At 43.9% G+C, this 21,687-nt stretch overlaps 1 protein-coding gene across 1 annotated transcript in view; it reads right to left on the bottom strand.

Annotated features, from left to right (window-relative positions):
* LOC124594252 (myosin-7B) overlaps positions 1–21,687 on the bottom strand; it is a 305,039-nt gene that overhangs the window by 140,990 nt on the left and 142,362 nt on the right. The window contains exon 2 of the mRNA XM_047132616.1: positions 13,089–13,142. The gene's annotated coding sequence lies outside the window, so the exon portion shown is untranslated. The remainder of the gene's footprint in view (positions 1–13,088; positions 13,143–21,687) is intronic.

Below are 21,687 nucleotides of genomic sequence, written 5' to 3' on the forward strand. Positions count from 1 at the left end.
CCTTCAAGTGGCCTGCTTCTAACCAACACACGGCCATCACTGGCCCAGAGGTGTGACCAGATTTCATCATACAACTCAACAGACTTCCGCTCTGCCCTCCAGCGAGTTCTCACTTGACACCGCAGAGATCGCAAACGGCGGTGGTTTGGGGTCGGTGGAATGTACGCCATAGTGCGTCTGGCTCAGAGCTGTCCTCTAGGTAATCAGTTTGTAACAGTTCGTTGTGTCGCTGTGGTGCCAACTGCTGCTCAGACTGCTGCTGCAGATGCAGTGCCCCAGAGCCATACGCCTAACACGATGGTTTTCCCTCTGGATATTGCAACGTACCCATCCGGAGCCCGGTCTTCTTGCGACTGTGCATTCTCATGTCCACTGCTGCCATCAATCATGACAGTGGCTACATTCCTGCCAAGTCTTTCTGCAGTATCGCAAATGGAGCATCCAGTTTCTCGTAGCCCTATTACACGCACTCTGTCTTCAGGCCACAAGTGGCCCATCGGGACCATCCGATCGCCGTGTCATCCTCAGTGGAGGATGCGGATAGGAGGGGCGTGTGGCCAGCACACCGCTATCCCGGTCGTTATGATGGTTTTCTTTGACCGGAGCCGCTATTGTTCGGTCGAGTAGCTCCTCAATTGGCATCACGAGGCTGAGTGCACCCCGAAAAATGGCAACAGCACATGGCGGCCCATCCAAGTGCCGGCCACGCCCGACAGCGCTTAACTTCGGTGATCTGACGGGAACCGGTGTATCCACTGCGGCAAGGCCGTTGCTTTCCTATTACACGACCTCATACAAATTCAGTGAGGTGCTGATAATGGCATTTTTGACTGACATTGGACTAACCTCCAATGTCAAAGCTACTAACGCTCACGACCGTTGAAACGTGTATTTAAAGCAAACCTGGTTTTCATCGTCATAGAGGTGCTAGTAGCGTGACAGACACGGAATTTGAATAGAGATCATCTCCCAAATGTAGCTCGCTTCTACCGACTTTCGTTTACGTCGCACAACTTCTTCTTCGTGTTGCGATCTTCATCTGTCAGTGTATTTGTCATAATGTAGCTTAGATTACACAATTTCCGCTCCATAGACCTCCAACGAAAAGAGTCAAGTACGTATGAAACATATCGCACAAACAAAATTACTTATTAGACTTTTACATATGCTAATGCTCTTGTCAGAGTTCCTAAATGAAATGCTCCCCAAGGAAGTGGGAAGTGGAAAAAGTAAATATATATATATATATATATATATATATATATATATATATATATATATAATTTAATGAATGAAAAATTAAAAGTTTGTGGCAGACTGAGATTCAGATCTGGATTTCCTACTTATGACAAACAATCTCTTTAGTCATTACGGCATCTTTCTTTTTCATTAAATTATATCATATTTTCAGTTTTTACACAGAATAACATTAAAGTCATAAATAATAAATGCATCCCTTCTTCATTAAGCATTAAGAATTTTATTGAAAGCCTAAATTACTCTTCCAAACCTGAGATCTTCTTGAGTACTAGATTTTCTTGAAAAATAAAATTTCTTCTGAGGACCTAAGTCGCCTTTGGAGGCTAAAAGTCGTCTTTTGAATAGAAAGTCTCTAAAGTAATGGTCCTCTTGAAATCTAACTGTCGTTCTGGTGTTAATGCTATGTGTAGGTAAGCCTGAAGTTTGTTTGTGCAGCTGTCTCCATTTCGTCGTTTCAACATCTAATCCTGCAGAAGAAGGAAGTATGGGAACTCTTCCAAGGTTGGGCTGTAGTTTTGGTCTTCACAACGTAATACGTAAAATGTCCGGGTGGCCAATTGTAATAATTGTATCTGACGTTGGGAGAGAGCTTCCAAGATATTTCATATTGATTTTAATTATTTGAGGTACGGCCTTCGTGATTAAGGCTTTCTCTTTTCTGGTCAAATTCTAAACTAAAATGGTTTCCTTGCATTGCATAGGAAGACATGAGGTACAGTAGCCTCCAAACTGAAAAAAAAGTGAACTCGGAATCAGGTGAAGCTTGTGGTTGTTGCCGGTACCGGAACTGTCTCAGTGACTATTTTGTAAAGAGAGCTCTGATATTTGTGGCCAGGATCGGAGATTGGAAAAAGATTCCTATTTGAGGTCAGTTTGTTCGTGGATACTTGACATGCATCATTAAACTTTTTTTAAACTTGATTTTAGATAGAAAGATCGCGACACGTGGGCACTCCACTGGTTGACATGTATTGGCTCTCTGGTCTCTGCTTCAAACTTTTGTAACAATTGATGTTTCCACTTAGGAGTTGAGAACAAAACTACGAGAGGCTGTCTCACGAGGCGTGTGGAAACAGAACGGGGAAATAGGGGGAACTCAGTCGGTCCAGGCCCTTGACTTATTTTACAAGTTAATTGAAAGCTTACCATAAATGCTTTCAAGTACTCACACTCCGAAGGCTTTTGAAGCCAAGCATCGTCAAAAACAGTTTCATAGATCACATTATTGCACTGAACCTGTGCCGCAGTCAGGCATTACGTATGATTCATATCATGAGATATAGTTAAAGATACAATGTGTTAACTGCAAGCATGGCGATACCAAAGGAAATTGCGTGGAGCGGAGGAAGAAAGTCTGTTCGCCACATAGATCGCCACGGGGTTGCTACGTTGTAAGTACATCATTTAGTTCTTCTAAGAAATTCATCAGTGGCTTAGGAGGAACAGATCAGTAATAAATCCCTTAGGCTCCTCTTAAAACTTTACCGAATGATACAAAGAGAAAGAACAGGTTTCAGTTTTTATTGCAAACTGTAAAAGATAGATACATATTGTGCATCCCACTGTATAGAAGAAGGTCCAAAGCTTTGACACAGCTGCGCTTTTATTTGTTTGTAGCAACACGGCGACTACACCAGAAGAGAAATAATTTCGTGTGTTGGAATGTGCTCGAAGTCAATCCATTGTTCAAGTGCAGCGCACGTGGCGTCGTTGATTCAGCAAGAAGCCGCCTCAGTACAAGCACATTTAAGAGTGGCACGTAAAATTCTTGGAAGTTGATTGCATACGGAAAGGGAAGGGTACTGGTCGCTTACGCACGTCTGATGAAAATGTCGAGCGTATCCAATATGCGTCCACACAGAACCCTCGGATGTCCATAAGAAGGGCTGGCCATGAACTTCAGTTTCCTCAAACAACGGTGTGGCGTGTTCTGTAACAACGCCTGCATATGAAGCCTTACAAGCTGCAGTTACTGGAATTGCGTTCCGGTGACCGTAACAGAAGGTACGAATTTTGCATCTCATTTCTCCTGGATGTGGCAGAGGACACTGTTTCCGAATGACTCTTTTTTCGGACGAATCGACGTTTCATCTACTGGGTAAAGCAAACCGCCCTAATGTAGGCATTTGGGAGTCACAAAATTCTGGCGTCATCGTAGAACTTGAAAGAGACTCGCTGAAAACGAATGTGTTTTGTACCGTTTCTGTTCACAAAGTTTACGGACATTTCCTTTTTGAGGAGGAAACTGTGGCAGGAATGTCATACCTGGACGTGCAGCTAAACTGGTTGTTTCCTCAACTTCACGAAGAGCCCAATGATTTCGTTTTTATGCACGACAGCGGTGCGCCTCACTTTCACCATGAGATGCGGCGTTATCATAACAACACCATCCGAGAACTTTGGATTGGAAGAGGTGGACAACGTGATCTTTTTCATTGCTTTGGCCAGCCAGGTCACCGGACTTCACACCCTGCGATACTTTTCTGTGGGTGTACATAAGAGAAAGGGTCTCTTCAAGAGCTGAGAAATCGGATCTGAAGCTGTCGATCAATAAACAGGGACCTGTTGGTTCGAGTGTGGAATGAAATGTACTACCGTTTCGATGTTTTTCCAGAGATACATGGTGCTGATGTTGAGTGCATGGTGTAGTGTCTGACCAGGGACAAAACTTTCCACCTTCATTCATCCAGTGACATGCGCAATGTGTTTCTATCTTTCATAGATTGTCTGTAACAGACAACTGAAATTTGTTCTTTCTTTTTGAATCACTCTGCACTTTATTAACAGCAAAACTATTTATGGTTGAAACTTCGCGACGGATTAAAACTGTGCGCTGGACCGGCAGTCGAACACGAAACTATGTCTTTCGCGAGCGATGTTCTTACTGACTGACCTATCCAGGCACAAATAAATCCATTTTCCTCATCGATTAAAGTACAATTTTAGGCCTATTGCTATGCCATCGGAGTTTGCAAAAGTTTTTGAACATGCTTCTTTGCAAGGGTAATTAATCATTTCAGTACACGTAGTTTTCCGTCAAACGTCTAGTTTGGTTTCAAAGGCTCAACCACTGAAAACGCTATATTCTCTTCTCTCAGTGAGGTACTGGACAGATTAAACAAAAATTTGCGAATACTAGGCATCTTCTTTTATTTAGGTAAGGCGTTTGATTGTGTGGATCACAAAATATTACTACAGAAATTGGCCCATGGTGGAATAAGAGGAGTAGTTCACAGTTGGATCATCTTATACTTTAAGGACAGACAGAAAAGGTCATTTTCACAGTAATGAGAACGGCTATGAAGGGGTGTCTGCCTCTTGGGGTAGCCGTGCGATCTAGGGCGCCTTGTCACGGTCCGCTCGGTTCCCTCCGTCAGAGGTTCATGGGTGCGTGTGTTGTCCTTAACGTAAGTTAGTTTAAGTTAGATTAAATAGTGTGTAAGCTCAGGGATCGATGGCATCAGCAGTTTGGTCCCGCAAGATCTTATCACAAACTTCCAATTTCCAAGGGGCGTCTGATCGTGAGAAGGGTAAGTGGGTGGTGGGGGGTGGGGCGGCGGGGAGGGGGGAAGGGTGCTTCAGGTGTCATTGTTGTGACCACTACTGTTTCTCATATACCGGGGATCTCTCTTAAGAGACGTCAGGAGAATTTTTTCTAGTGCTCTGGCAAATATTTGCAATTTTGTTTTTGCAACGTGCAGCTAGCGTCAGCCCAAACAAATGCTGCTCAGCACATGTTTGATGCGACGCTCAACGTCGACGGAATGCATCGGTTTGTTTCCTACTTCAAACAATATTTTTTTAATTTGAATTTTAGATGCCCAATCGATAGAGCGCAACCAGATGAGTCTAGCACCAAATTCGTTTTAAGATGTGTATTAGCAGAAACAGTTAAATACGAGGAATGACAAGTACTCCAGCAGCGACTGAGCAGCGCGCCTCTCCGAGGCGGCAGCAGTCAGGGCGGGCCAGTGCAGTGCCGTGGCTGCTGAATTACTCGTTCTTCCTAATGTTTTACTGTGTCTGCTAATACATACCGGTAAAACGAATATCTCAGTACACTAATTTGGAGGCTCTCTGTAGAATGGACAAGTAACCTCCACCTTAAAAATCATTTTGTTTTGTAAAGGGAAACAAACCGACGCTCTTCATCGACGCTGGGCATCGCATGTAAAAGGAACGTGCTGAGCAGTATTTGTTTGGGCTGACTCCAGCTACGCGGGGTAAAAATTAAATTGCAAATACCTGCCGAAACACCAGAGAAAATCCACCTGACGACTCTAAAGAGAGACCCGGTATATGAGATATTTCTCGTAAAATTGCAGACGATTCTAAAATATTTCTGTTTTCTGATGATACCAGCTGCTGAATGGTACAAAGGCAATGTATCAAATACTACAGTTGTAAGTTGATGTCTTCTAGGAAATAAATTAATGCTAAATCACAGTAAGACTCAGTTTTTGCAGTTTCTAACACACAATCTAACTAAAATTGGCATTTGGATTATACATGATGGGCATATGATCGGTGAGTCTGAACAATTAAAATTTCTGGGTGTTCAGATAATAAACTGTCATGGACTGCCCATGTTCAGGACCTTGTTCAAAAACTGAAAGTCGCTTTGTTTATCAATAGAACAGTAACTACAATAAGTGAGGGCCCAACACGAAAATTCGACTACTTTGCTTACTTTGATTCGCTTATAACATATGGCGTTATATTCTGACGTACCTCTTCCCATTCAGAAGCGGTATTTTTAACTGGTGATCGTGCATTCGAGCAGTATGTGGTCTAAGCTCGCAGTTCGCTCGTTGAGCCCTGTTCAGGAGTCCGAGAATTCTGACATTGGCCATTGGATATTTACTTTCTTTAACGTCGCTTGTTGTTAATAATGTGACCTTATTGCCAAGAACAAGCAGCTTTCACTCAGTTAATACTAGGCAGAAGTACAGTCGTGGACAAAACGAGCGAGACCCCTCGCCTTTTCGTTATGCTGATCCGCACAGCTTTAGAGTCCGCTACACAGCATAACAGGCAAGGCGACGAAGTGCTACCAACATACTATGCAAGTTCGCTGAGCGGATGTGCTTAGATAGCTAGCGCTGGAGAAACTCGCGCTTCGAAGACGCCACAGCATCGTCTGCCACCACTTCGTGGGAAATGAAATACCTCAAGTATAATCCAATGAGTTGTATTCGCATATCTGTGACTATGACTTGGATCTAAAGTATGGTAATGGATAGTACGTAAGCTCAGATTGCGAATCTAACACCATGAATAAAGGCAAGGGGAAATGAATTAGGCGTCCTTCCTCTTCCGTAACATCAAATATATTTTAGTTATTCTTTTTTAAATGAACTGCGCAGAAAATCATTCACCAGAACTGAATAACTTTTTAGTAACACCAGATGATATTAACAACTTGCCGGCGCGGGTTAGTCGTGCGCTCATCGGCGTCATATCGCGAACCGCGCGGCTCCTTGCGCCGTCAGTTCGAATCCTGCCCCAGGCATGGATGTGTGTTAGGTTCGGTAGGTTGAAGTAGATCTAGGTGTAGGGGACTGATGACCTAAGCAGTTTGGTGGCTTAGTTCTTAGAGTCTTTTCTGACCTTTCGCGTAGATTTTCTTTACATAAACGGTCGTATCTTTAGATTGCGTTGACATAGCTCACTTTTTACACCACCAAGGGACCGTATACCGCAGGAAGTGCGATACGTTTCCGCTTATTATGTCCACCCGTACTCGAGGTAAACGGGTTTTAAGGGTTGGGTGGACAGATAGACGGTTAAGAAAGTGAGACTAGTTCCATTTTTACCGATTTTCGTGACGAAATCCTAACAACGAAAATAGTTACCACAGTTACTGAAGATGAGGGCCGCACAATAATTCCCCCTACTCTTTATTCGAAATGTTCCAGTTGAAGTCGATACATCAGTATACTAACCGTAGCTACGCTTTCTATCCAAATCACGTTTAAAGGAATGCAAATGAAATCCATTTGCCTATACACGTGGTAATTCAGATCCCACTTTTAATGCCACCGCGTTTTAAATGTGCGAGCATTCCCATTATTAGCTACCTTAAGGAACACTTCGGCTAATGAACGTTTTCTGGCTGTGGCACGTCTAATTGAGAAATCGAAACATTGTAGAATACGTTTGGCAGCTACGTCGCCTTTTATTTCCTGGGGTGGTGCAGAATTATCTTACTAAATTTACTCGCTAATAACAGTTTTTTGTTCAAAATGGTTCAAATGGCTCTGAGCACTATGGGACTTAACTTCTGAGGTCATCAGTCCCCTAGAACTTAAACCTAACTAACCTAAGGGCAGCACACACATCCATGCCCGAGGCAGGATACGAACCTGCGACCGTAGCGGTCGCGCGGCTCCAGACTGTAGCGCCTACAACCGCTCGGCCACTCTGGCCGGCTCAGTTTTTTGATATTTCGGTACACATCCCGAATTATTTTCACATAAGCGGAGACATAAAGGTAGACAATTCATGTTTTTGAGTCCAGAAAACTCTGTGCAACAGAAAATGCAGATCATTTTGCCATTGTCATTGCGAAATTGCCGGCTTATTCATGTCTGGGGCAATAATAGAGGGCCGTTTGACTGGGTTGTCTGCTAGCGAAGTGAAAGGTGTTTGCTACTGCAAGGGAGGTCTGGTTTGTTTTCGATTTCAATTTCGATGGAGGCAGATAGACTATCAGTAAAGGAGTTTTAAGAAATTCTCGCGCTCCCAATACGTTTTATTGCTACCTTTATTCTGTACTGGCGCTCTGTGGATGTCGATATGAAACTCTTGTAGAATTTCATACTTGTTACTGCCTACTTTTTCCGCTTCTTTCAATAATTGAATTGACTTAGGTGTGGCACTGAATGATTTTTAACTGAATTTCGTTATGAATCTTCACGCATTGCTACATTGCAACGGTAATCCAGTATGACTGGTCTGAACGTTGACGCAGACCATTTCGGGGCCGAATGCGCGTAATATTTTGCTAATTCGTAACGATCTGGGGTACTTTGTCTTACTAGAACAGTTATGTTATCTCGATAAGCTGAAATTCATTTTTATTAGTACAGTTCATACTAATTAGCGTTTCTTCTTTCGTTTATATCTTATACTTAGGTGTTGTGGTTAACACACTAATTAGTATTAATATAGTCTTACACATGATTGAAAACAGTCTGATAAATTTCGGATAGTTTTTCAATTTTGCGCCTGTGCATAGTATGTTGGTAGCACTTCGTCGCCTTGCCTGTTATGCTGTGTAGCAGACTTTAAAGCTGTGTGGATCAGGATAATGAAAAGGCGAGGGGTCTCGCTCGTTTTGTCCACGACTGTACATTATGCATTTGGATCGCACCCACTTGACTTTTGTGCAGAAAGGCGTGCAGTATACTGCTGCATCCTTTTTCAACATACTCTCACAAGAATTTAAACGTCTTAGTAGAATACCTTATACATTCAAGTCTAGACTGAAGAATTTCTTCATGGATCACTCCTTCTGTTCTGTCGGGGAGCTCACGAAAAAAAAAAAAAGTTTATTCCTGTGCTATTTCGATGATTGTGGTAACATATACTCGCAGCTTGTCATATGCATGGAATTTGTCTATGTTTTATTTTATCTGCGTTAGTTTCAAGTACTGACTCGTTCAGTGACCATAGAGATTTGCTGAATCTGTAGAACAAAAAAATAAATTTAATAATCCTAAGACTAACCGAGGATCGAATCCAAGTCTTTTTGATCCACACTTTAGGACCTAACGAGTGATCTACCAAGACACACCGAGCGGCTCACGTATCCACATCCAACCATCCTGAATCTGTAAAACACAACAGGTGAATGGTAGGATGACGATTTCGCATTGTAGAACTGAAAATGAGCTCCATCCCGAAGTCAGAGTGACATTAGACCATATCCCGCCGTCCTCTTTTTCTCGTGCAAAGGGCGATGAGTGTATTATTTGTTGGGGACGTTTTAATGATGGTACACGTTTCCTCATGAGGTGCCAGATACCTGAAATGGAACGGTTGTATCGAAATAATGAACAACTATTTTTTGCCGTTACCCCAACTTCTTACTGAGACCCCAATATTACTAGCCCCCACTTCCAAGAACAGAGTTCCTTAGCCTACCGCCGCGCGGCATTAGCCGAGCGGTCTAGGGCACTGCAGTCATGAACTGTGCGGCTGGTACCAGCGTAGGTTCGAGTCCTCCCTCGGGCGTGGGTGTATGTGTGTGTCTGTCTTTAGGATAATTTAGGTTAAGTAGTGTGTAAGCTTAAGGACTGATGACCTTAGCAGTTAAGTCCCATAAGATATTACACACAATTGAGCATTTTTAGTCTACCATACTCAGTATTAACTCTGTCACTGTCGGATTCACGAGTAACATGGCTCTGAGCACTATGGGACTTAACTTCTAAGGTCATCAGTCCCCTAGAACTTAGAACTACTTAAACCTAACTAACCTAAATACATCACACACATCCATGCCCGAGGCAGGATTCGAACCTGCGACTGTAGCGGTCGCGCGGTTCCAGACTGTAGCGCCTACAACCGCTCGGCCACTCCGGCCGGCTATTCACGAGTAACGATGCATTGTGGGTGGCTCGCGATGTCCCAGGATTAGAACCCAATGAAAATCACTGTGGTCGCGTCGATCAAGTGTACGACCAATTCCATTTCTGATTCGCGGTTGAACGCCTCTTGTTCCGCCTTCAGGCGGTATCAGCGTGACGGCGTCTGCGTAATACGCTTCATTCGTGCCTCTGATAACGCTGGTCAGAGGCCGGCTGCATCTTTTTAATTGATTTGCCTTTTCACGTGCACTGCGAGGCGCGACCTCTCACGCTGCTGCTGTGTGCTCACCAGCGGGCTTTCGACTGGACGAGCAACTGAAATTGATGAAACTTTTAATAGGCAAGATCACATTCGAAACTGTTTATTCTCAATGACCGGTTTCAACAGTTAAGTTTGTCGTCTCCTGATCTTCAAAAAACTTTTTATATGTCCTGTTCCGTTATGGTTCAAATGGCTCTGAGCGCTATGGGGGTTAACATCTGAGGTCATCAGTCCCCTAGAACTTAGAACTACTTAAACCTAACTAACCTAAGGACATCACACACATCCATGCCCGAGGCAGGATTCGAACCTGCGACCGTAGCGGTCGTGCGGTTCCAGACTGAAGCACCTAGAACCGTTTGGCCACCACGGCCGGCTGTTCCGTTATGACTGTATCCTACATGTCATGGTGGCATTAAAGTGGACTGTATGTAGCACACTCGACACAGGTTGCTAAACTGTGGATGTATACACACACACACACACACACACACACACACACACACACACACACACACACACACACACCTAACATTCGACTGGTACTTGTTAGATGTTGAATTGTTAACAGTGCACATTTGTGCTTATGTTTACCTTTATATGATGAGTGAAATGCATCATAAAACCACATCGCTTGAAGTACACAGTCAGAAGCATTAATCGGCGACAATATTATTGCACCTGTGAGTGAGGGTGCTTTGGTCGGTTATCGTGATATTTCACGAGGACACACTGAACGCCGGCCGATGTGGCCGAGCGGTTCTAGGCGCTTCAGTCCGCTGCGGTCGCAGGTTCGAATCCTGCCTTGGGCATGGATGTGTGTGATGTCCATAGCTTGGTTAGGTTTAAGTAGTTCTAAGTCTAGGGGACCGATGACCTCAGGTGTCAAGTCCCATAGTGCTTAGAGCCATTAGAACCATTTGAACACGCTGAACCAGTTGGCTATCCTGAAAGCATTCACGGTGCAATGCGTTTTCCTTAGAATTACCACTGTACTTGTTCACTGTAAGGTCACAGCGTGTTTCTGACTGCGGCGACGAAAGGCCAAGTGCAGTAATATCGTGGTCGGGTAGAACTGTGAGTCGGCTATACTGTGTACTTTAAAAAATATTGATCCGTGTTGTATTTAACTCGTCAACTAAAGGCAAAAATTGTGCACAAATGTTCAGTGTTACATATTTCAACATTTAACAGGTGTCAATGGAACGCTATTTTGTGGGAACTGTAGCTAGACAAGGCGCTTTTTAACTGCATTGTTTTTATTTGTACTGAGCGAGGTGGCGCACAGTGCTTAGCATACTGGACTCGCATTCGGGAGGGCGACAGTTCAAACCTGCCTCCAGCCATCCAGCTTTAGGTTTTCCGTGATTTCTCTAAATCGCTCCAGGCAAATGCCTGGATGGTACGCCGATTTTCTTCCCCATTCTTCTCTCATCCGCGCTTGTACTCTGTCTCTAATGACCTCGTTGTCGACGGGACGTTAAACACTAATCCCTCCTCCACCTCCCCCTGTTTTTATTTGTAACAAACCTGTTTTTGTTTTTAACAAACCTGTGTGGAATGTGCTACATACTACCCACTATTTCAGCATTGCATGTATGATAGTCATTATGGAACAGGACGTATAACAAAAAGTTTTTTGAAGATCAGTAGATGACAGTCTTACCTGCTGCAAGCGGTCATCAGGAATAAATAGTGTTGAATGCGATCTTGGCTAATAAAATTTTCTTCAAAGCAAGTACAGATCGCTCCTTCCAATCTCTAATTATGAGAAACTGCAAACAACTGAAATGAATACAGTACAAGTGGCACTCGGCTGAAATCGGCTCATTAAAATATGGCGCAAAGTAAATATTAGGCTAAGCTTCAAGTCAATGTTACCACAACATTTTCCTTGAAATTTCATTGTTGTGCTCCTCAGTAAAGTATATGTTGTTACAAACATTTGTGGAAAGTTAAAACTGCGTAAATAATAATGTTTGGCGGATGATATATTCCACTAAACAGTAAAAACCCTGAGGCTATAGTTAAGTCTTGACTCTGAAACTTTCCCTTAGAAAAATTAATGAATTACTGTGCTGGTAAACACCTTACGTTATTTGATTTTAAAGCAGCTGAGCAGAACTGAACGTACTCAGACATTTCTCTCTTTACTTATTCTGTTCAACACTAAATTGACACACAATAATTTTAGCGCAACGCAATCTGACTTTTAATAATCCCTACAAAAGAATGGCCCTGACTAACAATAACCTATACCTTTCATGAATCACTTACCTCACAAAAATCTTCGTTATTCGAACTACTGCAATACAGCGAGCGCCAACACTGCCAGCTAAATAAAAGATTCTAACTAGTGAAGGCACTAACTACTGATAGGCATAGTTAGCAAATGAAAGATTTTGATAGAGAACAAACAATGTACGTATTTACCTTAATAGTGTTCAAAAGCCATAATATATGTATCAGTTCATGACAACCAGTCTTACAAATTTACTCTCTCTGGTGGACACACGTCCAGATCATCCGCTCTCAAAGCTCCGCCATCTCTCTCCCCACATCCACCACTGCTGGCGGCCCACCTCCAACTGTCCAACGCTACGCACTCTTCACATGCAACTGCCCAGCACTACAATAGCGACTATTCCAACAATGCCAGCCAGCCACAGACTTCACACAGCACAGTCAGTGAGTTTCATACACAGCGCTACGTGGCGTTACCAACATAAAAACCTAAACAGCCTACTTCACTGTAGCCTTTCTACCAAAGATGTTTGCGCTGCCGCTCGCTTGGGCAGTCTCTTTTGAGTGACGGAGGCGAGGAGAGTGACTAGTGACATACAGTTTTAACTTATCACAAATGTTTTAAGTAACTGCTTAGGTCTTAACGATGCATCCTCCTGAATCAACAGATACATTAAACCAGTTGCATGAAAGTGCAGAAATGCTCACTACAAGTAAGACGTTCATACCTTTTGTTGCTTGACCTGTATTGCTTCCTGCCGTAGATTCCGGACGTTTTCTTACTGCAAAAAAAGAAATAAGTGCTATGTTTTCTTTAGATGATAGCAAACGAGTAAACTTATCAACAGGAAACAAAGTATGTAAGCTATGTTTTAGTCTATATATCTTCCATCACCATAGTATGACGCACATCAGCCTTTATAGTTTCTTGGTGCCAGGGCATAGCGCAGAACGCATTGCACGTCAATGAATGAAATACTGACTGACTTAATAACATGTGCCAATTGTATGGAATGAATTAGGGAGTTACCTGATTCTGTTCAAATATTAGAAATCAACTGAGACGACGAGATGCATCCCGTATTATCGTTTGGCCTGCTCCATATGGCCTCCTACAACATGTGTGCAGTATTCGACAAGCGTTACTGTTGTGTATGACGACGGTATTTGGTGGCAGTTCAGAGTAGCGTCAGGTCTTTGTTTGTGAGAATTGTACGAGAAGAGGACAAAGGATGAAAGAACACACAGCCTACTTATTGCGGAGAACATCGGGAGAGATACCGATCTTAATGCTTCTTTCCATCTGAGGCCTTCACTTCTGTCTCTCATTAGTTTTCGGACTGGCTTCTTGTTATTAAAATATCCACTAAAACTTGAAGTCATGCAGTACCTGACCGCACGCGCAGGCGTTCCAATGTTCTGGTACAAAAGGTAGCCGTATAATAATGCGAATATTATCTAGTCCTTCTTCTTTTGTTGCCATGTTATACCGGGTAGACAATGACTGACCTTGCCTTTGAATTCCTTCCGTCCCAATTAAGCGTGCTTCTGTTCTGAAACCATGTGCCGTTCACTTACGTACTCCTTTCCACGACATTGCAACATAATATGTCATCAAAAGAATTTTGGAATTGGTGTGTCCCAAACTACTGCAGACTTTGTTACCGCTTTGACAAAGATTTTATGAATTTCAGTAACAGCAGCTGCAGTGGCCAGTGAATACGAACGATTTCAAAAAGCTGCACAGGAGACTGACCGGACATTAAATATCACTATTTTGACAAACCTGCTGTTGCCGAACACAGCATCATAAACATACGAAAGTGTTTAACGAAATTAATGTCTTAGCTCACGCATCTACGTGATAGGATTCTGTCATCAAGAAAGTTGTGGGAACAAGAGACCGACCAGTGAAGTGCATTGTTTATTCCTAGGGAGAGTAACTAATTATGACAGTTGGGTGTTTATTCTTTGTTTTTTATTTCTTTAGAGCTGGTGCTTCCAACTGTAAGCTAACTAAATAAATTTCTCGAGTTACATGTGAGTTTGATCTTTGACATACATAACTGGTGAGCGCGAAATCAAGAACGGTTTAAGTCGCAATAACATTTTTCGGGTTACATCTGTTAAGCATGGAAGACGCAATAAATTTTTTACAAACTTCTGGTGACGAGATCCGGCAGACTATCTCATAACGGCATCACTACCACCTCAAACGGAGCTACCACTACTGGTAAAGGCATTCGTGACGATTGGCAAGGATGAGAGGACCACCAGCGTCCCGCCATGGGGAACATCAGGTTTTCTGGCAAAAAGCGTTGGCGGATTGCTCGAACGTCAGGTTGCGCACAGATGCCTTACGGGCTCCTCTAGAACCTCCTTATACCGGATCCTACCAGGTACTGCGATGTGATACCCATACCACAGACAACTTGCAAAATAGAAAAACTGTCAGTGTGTACAGTGAAAGAGTGAAACCAGCATGGATCTTACCATCGCCGATGCACGAAAGCACTACTATAGTTCAGGGTGACCTCGGGGCAGTCGAGCCAACACCCAGTCGAACGGAAGAAACAACGCCAAGATGCCAGACGACTGCGGAACAACCATTCACATGTGTGCTCATGCTGACACAACAACCGGTCGTCCGTATAAGAGCTAGACGACAAGTCAAATTCAAGTACCCATGCATCTCAGGTGCTCCGCATATTTTAAGGGTGAGCAGTGTGGGTACAAGAGACCAACCAGTGAAGTGCACTGTTTATTCCTTGAAAGAGTAACTGATTTTGAGTGTTGGAATTTTATTCTTTGTTTTTTTTGTGTAAAGCTGTTACTTCCGATTGCAAGCTAACTAAAATGACTCTGAGCTACGAAGCTGCTGAAATCAGAATGTACAACAGCAACTACTTCAACTGGGACAGCGGCTACACCCTTCGTGGTTTGTGGGAAACAGGGGCGTGATGCTGAAAATATGCCTTCAAATAAGCTATCATATAAAGACATCAGCATCAGTTCTAATTTTCCTCCATCACAGACGTATACATAATCTCTGGTATCACGTGGAAGATCCGTGACTTCATGACGTCTAGATGACATACTTCAGCGAACAAGAATATACAGCACCCAACGGCCAGTTCGTCAGGTGGTTAAAAAACCACGAGCTTTCGACTGAGCTCTTCTGCGCCATTGTTAAGTGGTAAATGACTACCGAGTCGCCGTGGCCTCGCCGTTATATAGGCTGTGACGTCACTGGTGCTCACTTCCTCGCTGTGTTGAGTGACCGTGACGGACGGTCACTGAACAGGACTGTGACAGAAAACAAGAGGACGACAACTGCAAAACTCACTACATCATTGCATGTCACGCTCGAGAAACTCCATGAAGACCAAAACAACACGAAGGGAGCTCCATAAGCTGAGAATTGCAGGGACAGCCGCAATTCTAAAACCAACCAACAGTGATGAAAATACTCGTAATATGAAAACGTGGCGCGAAGCCGTAAAACATTGAGTAAGGAGGAATGGAAGGAAATCATTTGGTCGAATGAGTTTCGTCTCACACTGTCTCTAACTTCAGCCCGAGTCAACGTCCCAAGCATGAAATATTGCGGAGGTTCGGTGATGATTTGGGCAGCCATATTATGGTATACCATGAGTCCCGTGGATAGTACGGAAGGTTGCATTACTGTGAAGGATTATGTGACCATTCTGGTGGATCAGGTCCACCCCATTGTTCAATGTTTGTTCCCCAGTGGTGATGACGCGTTCCAAGACAACCAAGCCCCTGTTACGCAGGTTCCTTCGTCAGGACTATAGTAGCTTCCTGAGCACGAGGATGAACTGGTCATCACAGTCACCAGATCTCAATGTTATTGAGCCTTTGTCGTATACTTTGGGGACAGGGCGGGATGGCTGTCCACCTTCACTTGCCATTATTTTGCAGGAAGAGTGGAATAACGTTCTCTTGAAAATCATTCAGGACCTATATTTATCCATTCCGAGACCACTAGAAATTACTTTGAATGCCAACGTATTTTCCTATACAATGTTAGACATGGCTACTCGTTGTCTTATTGGTGTTTCCATTTTTTGTCCAATCCCAATTTGTTCGACTAGCACTGTAGTGCTCAAGAGGACTGATATTAAACTTTGATATAACAGCGAAGTTTCCATCGGAATAGTAATCGATTCACACACTCGCTAACGACTCTTCTCCATCTCCATGTTATCAGTCTGTCCACAAAAGTAGGCAGCATCACGAATCAGATGGGGGATACACTGCTATGCATGTAGAGCAAAACATCGACTTCACCATGCTGTACACGCTTATACACAAACTATCTGAGGCAAATGCCCGTTCTGGCCAAGGTTTTCAGCAGGTGGCAAGGCAGATGCCGGGACTGGAAGTTGCGTTCCAAACATTTACGGTTGGGAAACCCAGCTGCCTCACTGCCAGCTCGTTGGGATGTACTTGAAAAGAACGAACCACTCTGCCAGGGAACGAAATGTACACTGCTGGTCGTCAAAATTGCAGCGCCTGCAACACTAGCAAATAACGTTATATTACTTATTTTGCATAAACCGTGTAATGGCAATAACAGATAATTAAATTTATTGGCGATTGGGGTTTCCAACGTGCGGAATTTACTACGCAGAGCTCATACATCTGGCACCAACAACGGCAAAAATCAGAATGGGCTTCGATTCCAAATGAGCTTGGGTGAGAGATTCGGATCCGTCATTTCATGCTGCTTCAACTCTAAGCAAGTATTTATAAATGGTAATAGCTGACGGCATGTGGCGGGCCACTGTTTCGCCAGCCGACGACCAGACAGTTTTAATGGGCGAGAGATGTGAAAACGCGCTGGCCACGTCAACAGTCGAACGCACTCTTTGTATCGATGTGAGTCTTTACAGCACGGCCAGCATCACAATCTCGTGTCGTATTGTTGGAAGATAACATACCGCAGACCTCGAAGACAGTGCACAGCTACCGGCCTTAGTAGGTCAGAAAAATAGCGACTGCTGCCCAAATTACCGATTGTGTGAAGCATAGGCGCTCGTGTTGCCTAACCAAAGATACCCCATAACACGCTAAGTGCAGAGCTCGTAGTGCGATGACGAATGCAATCTGGCACGTTCGTTCACCTCGTTGCCTCCAAACACTGATACCTTCATCGTGGCGCAGTGCGCAGATCAGGGACTCGCCTGAGAAGATGATACGGTGCCGCTCCTGTCTGGAATGTTGTCGTTGGGAGCACCAGTTTTGGCGCTCCTCTTCGCTGCTGCGTCAAGGGATGTTGCAATGACGATTGCTTTGGTGACGGTACGTGGAGCTCCAGACGTTGTCGCACTGTCCACGTGGTTACTTGTCATGCTTCTATAGCCCATTCCCTGACTGGAAGTAGGTGACATGGCTGTGCCATCTCACACGTCCTCTGAGGGGCTAGCCGCTTGGAGTCGTTGAGATGTCAACGCCTGCTTCGCGTTGAGTGCGGCTTTCCTCAACTCCTGAGTTCCATATTTTCACGACAGGCTTCCTGTTGAACGCCAGCAGCAATATCACAGAAAGTTAAAGCGAAGTCTCTTTAGGTCACAGTCCTGCTGTTTTCGAATTCCAACTCGGACTGTTTGTCGTGTCTCCTTCTTACGCGAGGCGGAAAACGATCATCTCGCAGCCAACATTCAAATGTGATTTCTAAATGAGGAACACACTGTGTACCCTTTCTTCATGCACAGAATGTATACAACATTACTCCTATCTACTTTGTTCAGTTGAGTCGAAATGTTTATTTACGTGTCAGAGGCTGTAGTACACTTCGTGCTAATTTTTCTTTTGTTGAATGCCGTCTTCGTGGAGAAATAACCTGCTCATATAGGATAACGCGTACTGGGGAGATGAGACACATCCGGATCATATACGCTCTGCTGATTAGCGACCGAGGGCTGATGCTCAGACCAGCCTGATTGTGCTTTCTAAGTAGTTTTCCACGTCCTTTGAGGCATATGCTGGGCTGGTGTCTAAACTTCAATCTCACAGGATACGATACACAAACATATGTTAACACACAGGACAAAAATTTACACGATCGCGGAAAGTCGGCACACACAGCTGTGTGTTTAGTCAGGCATCCGGCTGCAAAGTTAAATCCATACATATAATAAAAATCGAAGTACGTATATACAGTATATATGTATGTTCGACATCTCCTACTAAAGCAGCGGATCGATTTCAACGAAGCTTCGTAAAGAAGTCACTTACTGCCTGGAAATCATCGCTGTGGTGCTAAGAACCATCTACCTATCAAAGGCGTGAGGATGACGGTGAAAGAGCAGTGTAGCCCACGACACGCAAATTCCCTTACTTTCGTCACCAAGTATTTGAGAATAGGACCACTTAGAGCCACCCAACAATCTTTACACATATTTTCAAATCTTCTCGAAACTTTTTCTCGCTGATAAATGCCACAAAATGACGAAAGGAAAAAAGTTTATCCCTTACTACATTTTCGTTGTTCTTGCAGTAAAACTGGCTCATGAAGCACGGCATTTCACTTTATTACTCTTGACGACTAACTGTGCTCGTGACACGTTTTGAAGACAGTGTTCATACATGGCACTGAATGTACCAGGAAAATTATATCATTGTACGACACATAGTTTAGGAGATTGACGTCAAACACAGGGATGCGTGAAAAACTGTCAAATCATGAATGACGTTTTAATTTATTGATTCTTTACTACTTACTCTATTCGAAATGAATTTCGCAGAGAGTATACATGTATATTGCTGAATGTACCTACAAAGATAAACAATTGTACGACATAAAAGTTTAGCATATATGACGTTAAATACTGAGATGTGTTTCATCTGTGATATCATCTATGACGTTTTAATTTCATGATTCTTTACTACCAACTCTTTTCACAAAACATTTTGCACGCAGTAGCCGCATCTACCATTGGATGTACCTGAAAAATCATATCATTGTTGAGCACGTAGTTCAGAGATATGGCATCATAAACATTGAGCTGCGTGAAAATGAAATACCCGGGCGAAATTCTCTAGAGATACAGGCGACATATATGTGTGAAATATGTTAAATATATGCAAAATTTATTTAACATTCGCATATGCGGGCAAAGCCACACGTAAAAAGCTAATCCTAAAAGCCTGGAACGATTTCAGCCGAATTTGGTACATGTATTAGTTATAATACTGTGCGGGTAAAAACCACCAGCCTCATATTGGACTGATCGTGATAGCTTGGAGAGAAAAAGATAGAGGAGGAGATGAACAGACAATGGAGGTGAATGGGCAGATTGGCACTGATATGGGTGAGAAGGAGATGGCTAGAGAGAAGTGGTGCGAAAAATGGATAGAGAGAGGAGAATGGAAAAGATAGACAGAGAAAGGAAAGAGGAGGAGATAAACAGAGAGAGGGGAGGAGGAGGTAGGCAGAGAGAGGGGATGGGGAAGATGAAGAGACAGAGGGGGAGGATGAAATGGAGAGATGAAGGGAAAAGATGGACAGAGAAAGGAGAGAGGAGGAGAGGACGAAATGGAGAGGTAAAGGGAAGAGGAGAAGATGGACAGAGAAAGAAGAGAGGAGACAGACACAGAAAGGAAAGAGGAGGAGATAAACAGAGACACGGGAGGAAGAAGGAGGCAGAGAGAGGGGAGGGGGAAGATGAAGAGACAGAGGGGGAGGACGATATGGAGAGATAAAGGGAAGGGGAGAAGATAGACAGAGAAAGGAGAGAGGAGGAGAGGACGAAATGGAGAGGTAAAGGGAAGAGGAGAAGATGGACAGAGAAAGGAGAGAGGAGGAGACGGACACGGAAAGGAAAGAGGAGGAGATTAATAGGAAGAGGAGCGAGGAGGAGATGGATAGAGGGAGGGGGAAGGAGGAGAAGGACTAATGGAAGATTGGAATCTGTGCATTTCCGTGAAATGGCAGGCACTCAGCTAGTAGAAAAACAAAACTTGTTATATCCTGATAAAGCTGATGCCGTGTTGGACGGGATAAACGCTGCGGGGAAGAACGAAAGACAGGAAGAAAGAAAGAAGGTACAAAAGAAGTAGTCAGTTTTTGTAATGGGCAGAATGAAACAAATGCTTTGAAAAGGCAGAAACGCCTATCTGAAAATTACGTGGATTTTCACAGAGTACTAGCGAAACTAAGAGCCTAATGACAGTGGAGTGTATTGGTGTATTTGCTCATGGCGCCTTCTTCCTACTTTCAAGACGGGTCACTGTGCTCCTGATGGAGCAGAGGCACGTAATAGTAGCACGCCACGTCACTTAGGGCGGCGCGTGTGGCCTGGGAGTCGCAAGTCGCACACGTGCAGGCGGTACGTGCTCCAGTAAGGCGGCAGCAGCCGGCCATCAGGAATGGCCGAACTGTGCTCCCGTAAGGCGAGCGAGCCCAGAGTGCTGCTGAGTGCCGAGCCGCGGGCAGCGTGGCACGTGTCCGTCGGCGACAGAGAGCAGCCCTTATTGAATGGCCCGGCACGCACGCCAGTGACGCGTCGGTTCGCCTTTCATGTCCATAACTCTATATCGGGACATCAAAAGCGGCAGCACTCGTCTTTTCCTTGAGAGCTCTCTCGGGGCGCTGATGAAACGCGTCTATTTTAAAAGCGAGTGATTCACATGTTTCACTCGAACTTAAATACGACGGGAACATAGGGTGTAAAGAACACTCACGAAACGCATTCGAGAGCTCTGCGCTCTAGACGTCTTTTAGGTGTTGTGTTGGAGCATAGATATACCGGGTGATCAAAAAGTCAGTATAAATTTGAAAACTTAATAAACCACGGAATAATGTAGATAGAGAGGTAAAAATTGACACACATGCTTGGAATGACATGGGGTTTTATTAGAAACACCCCGTATTCCTAGACGCTTGAAAGATCTCTTACGCTCGTCGTTTGGTGGTGATCGTTTGCTCAGCCGCCACTTTCGTCATGCTTGGCCTTGGAGGCCCCAGACCTCAGTCCGTGCGATTATTGGTTTTGGGGTTGCCTGAAGTCGCAAGTGTATCGTGATCGACCGACATCTTTAGGGATGCCGAAAGACAACATCCGACGCCAATGCCTCACCATAACTCCGAACATGCTTTACAGTGCTGTTCACAACATTATTCCTCGACTACAGCTATTGTTGAGGAATGATGGTGGACATATTGAGCATTTCCTGTAAAGAACATCATTTTTGTTTTGTCTTACTTTGTTATGCTAGTTATTGCTATTCTGATCAGATGAAGCGCCATCTGTCGGACATTTTTGAACTCTTGTATTTTTTTGGTTCTAATAAAACACCATG

The sequence above is a fragment of the Schistocerca americana genome, chromosome 2, assembly GCF_021461395.2.
Source record: "Schistocerca americana isolate TAMUIC-IGC-003095 chromosome 2, iqSchAmer2.1, whole genome shotgun sequence".
NCBI classification, from domain to species: domain Eukaryota; kingdom Metazoa; phylum Arthropoda; class Insecta; order Orthoptera; family Acrididae; genus Schistocerca; species Schistocerca americana.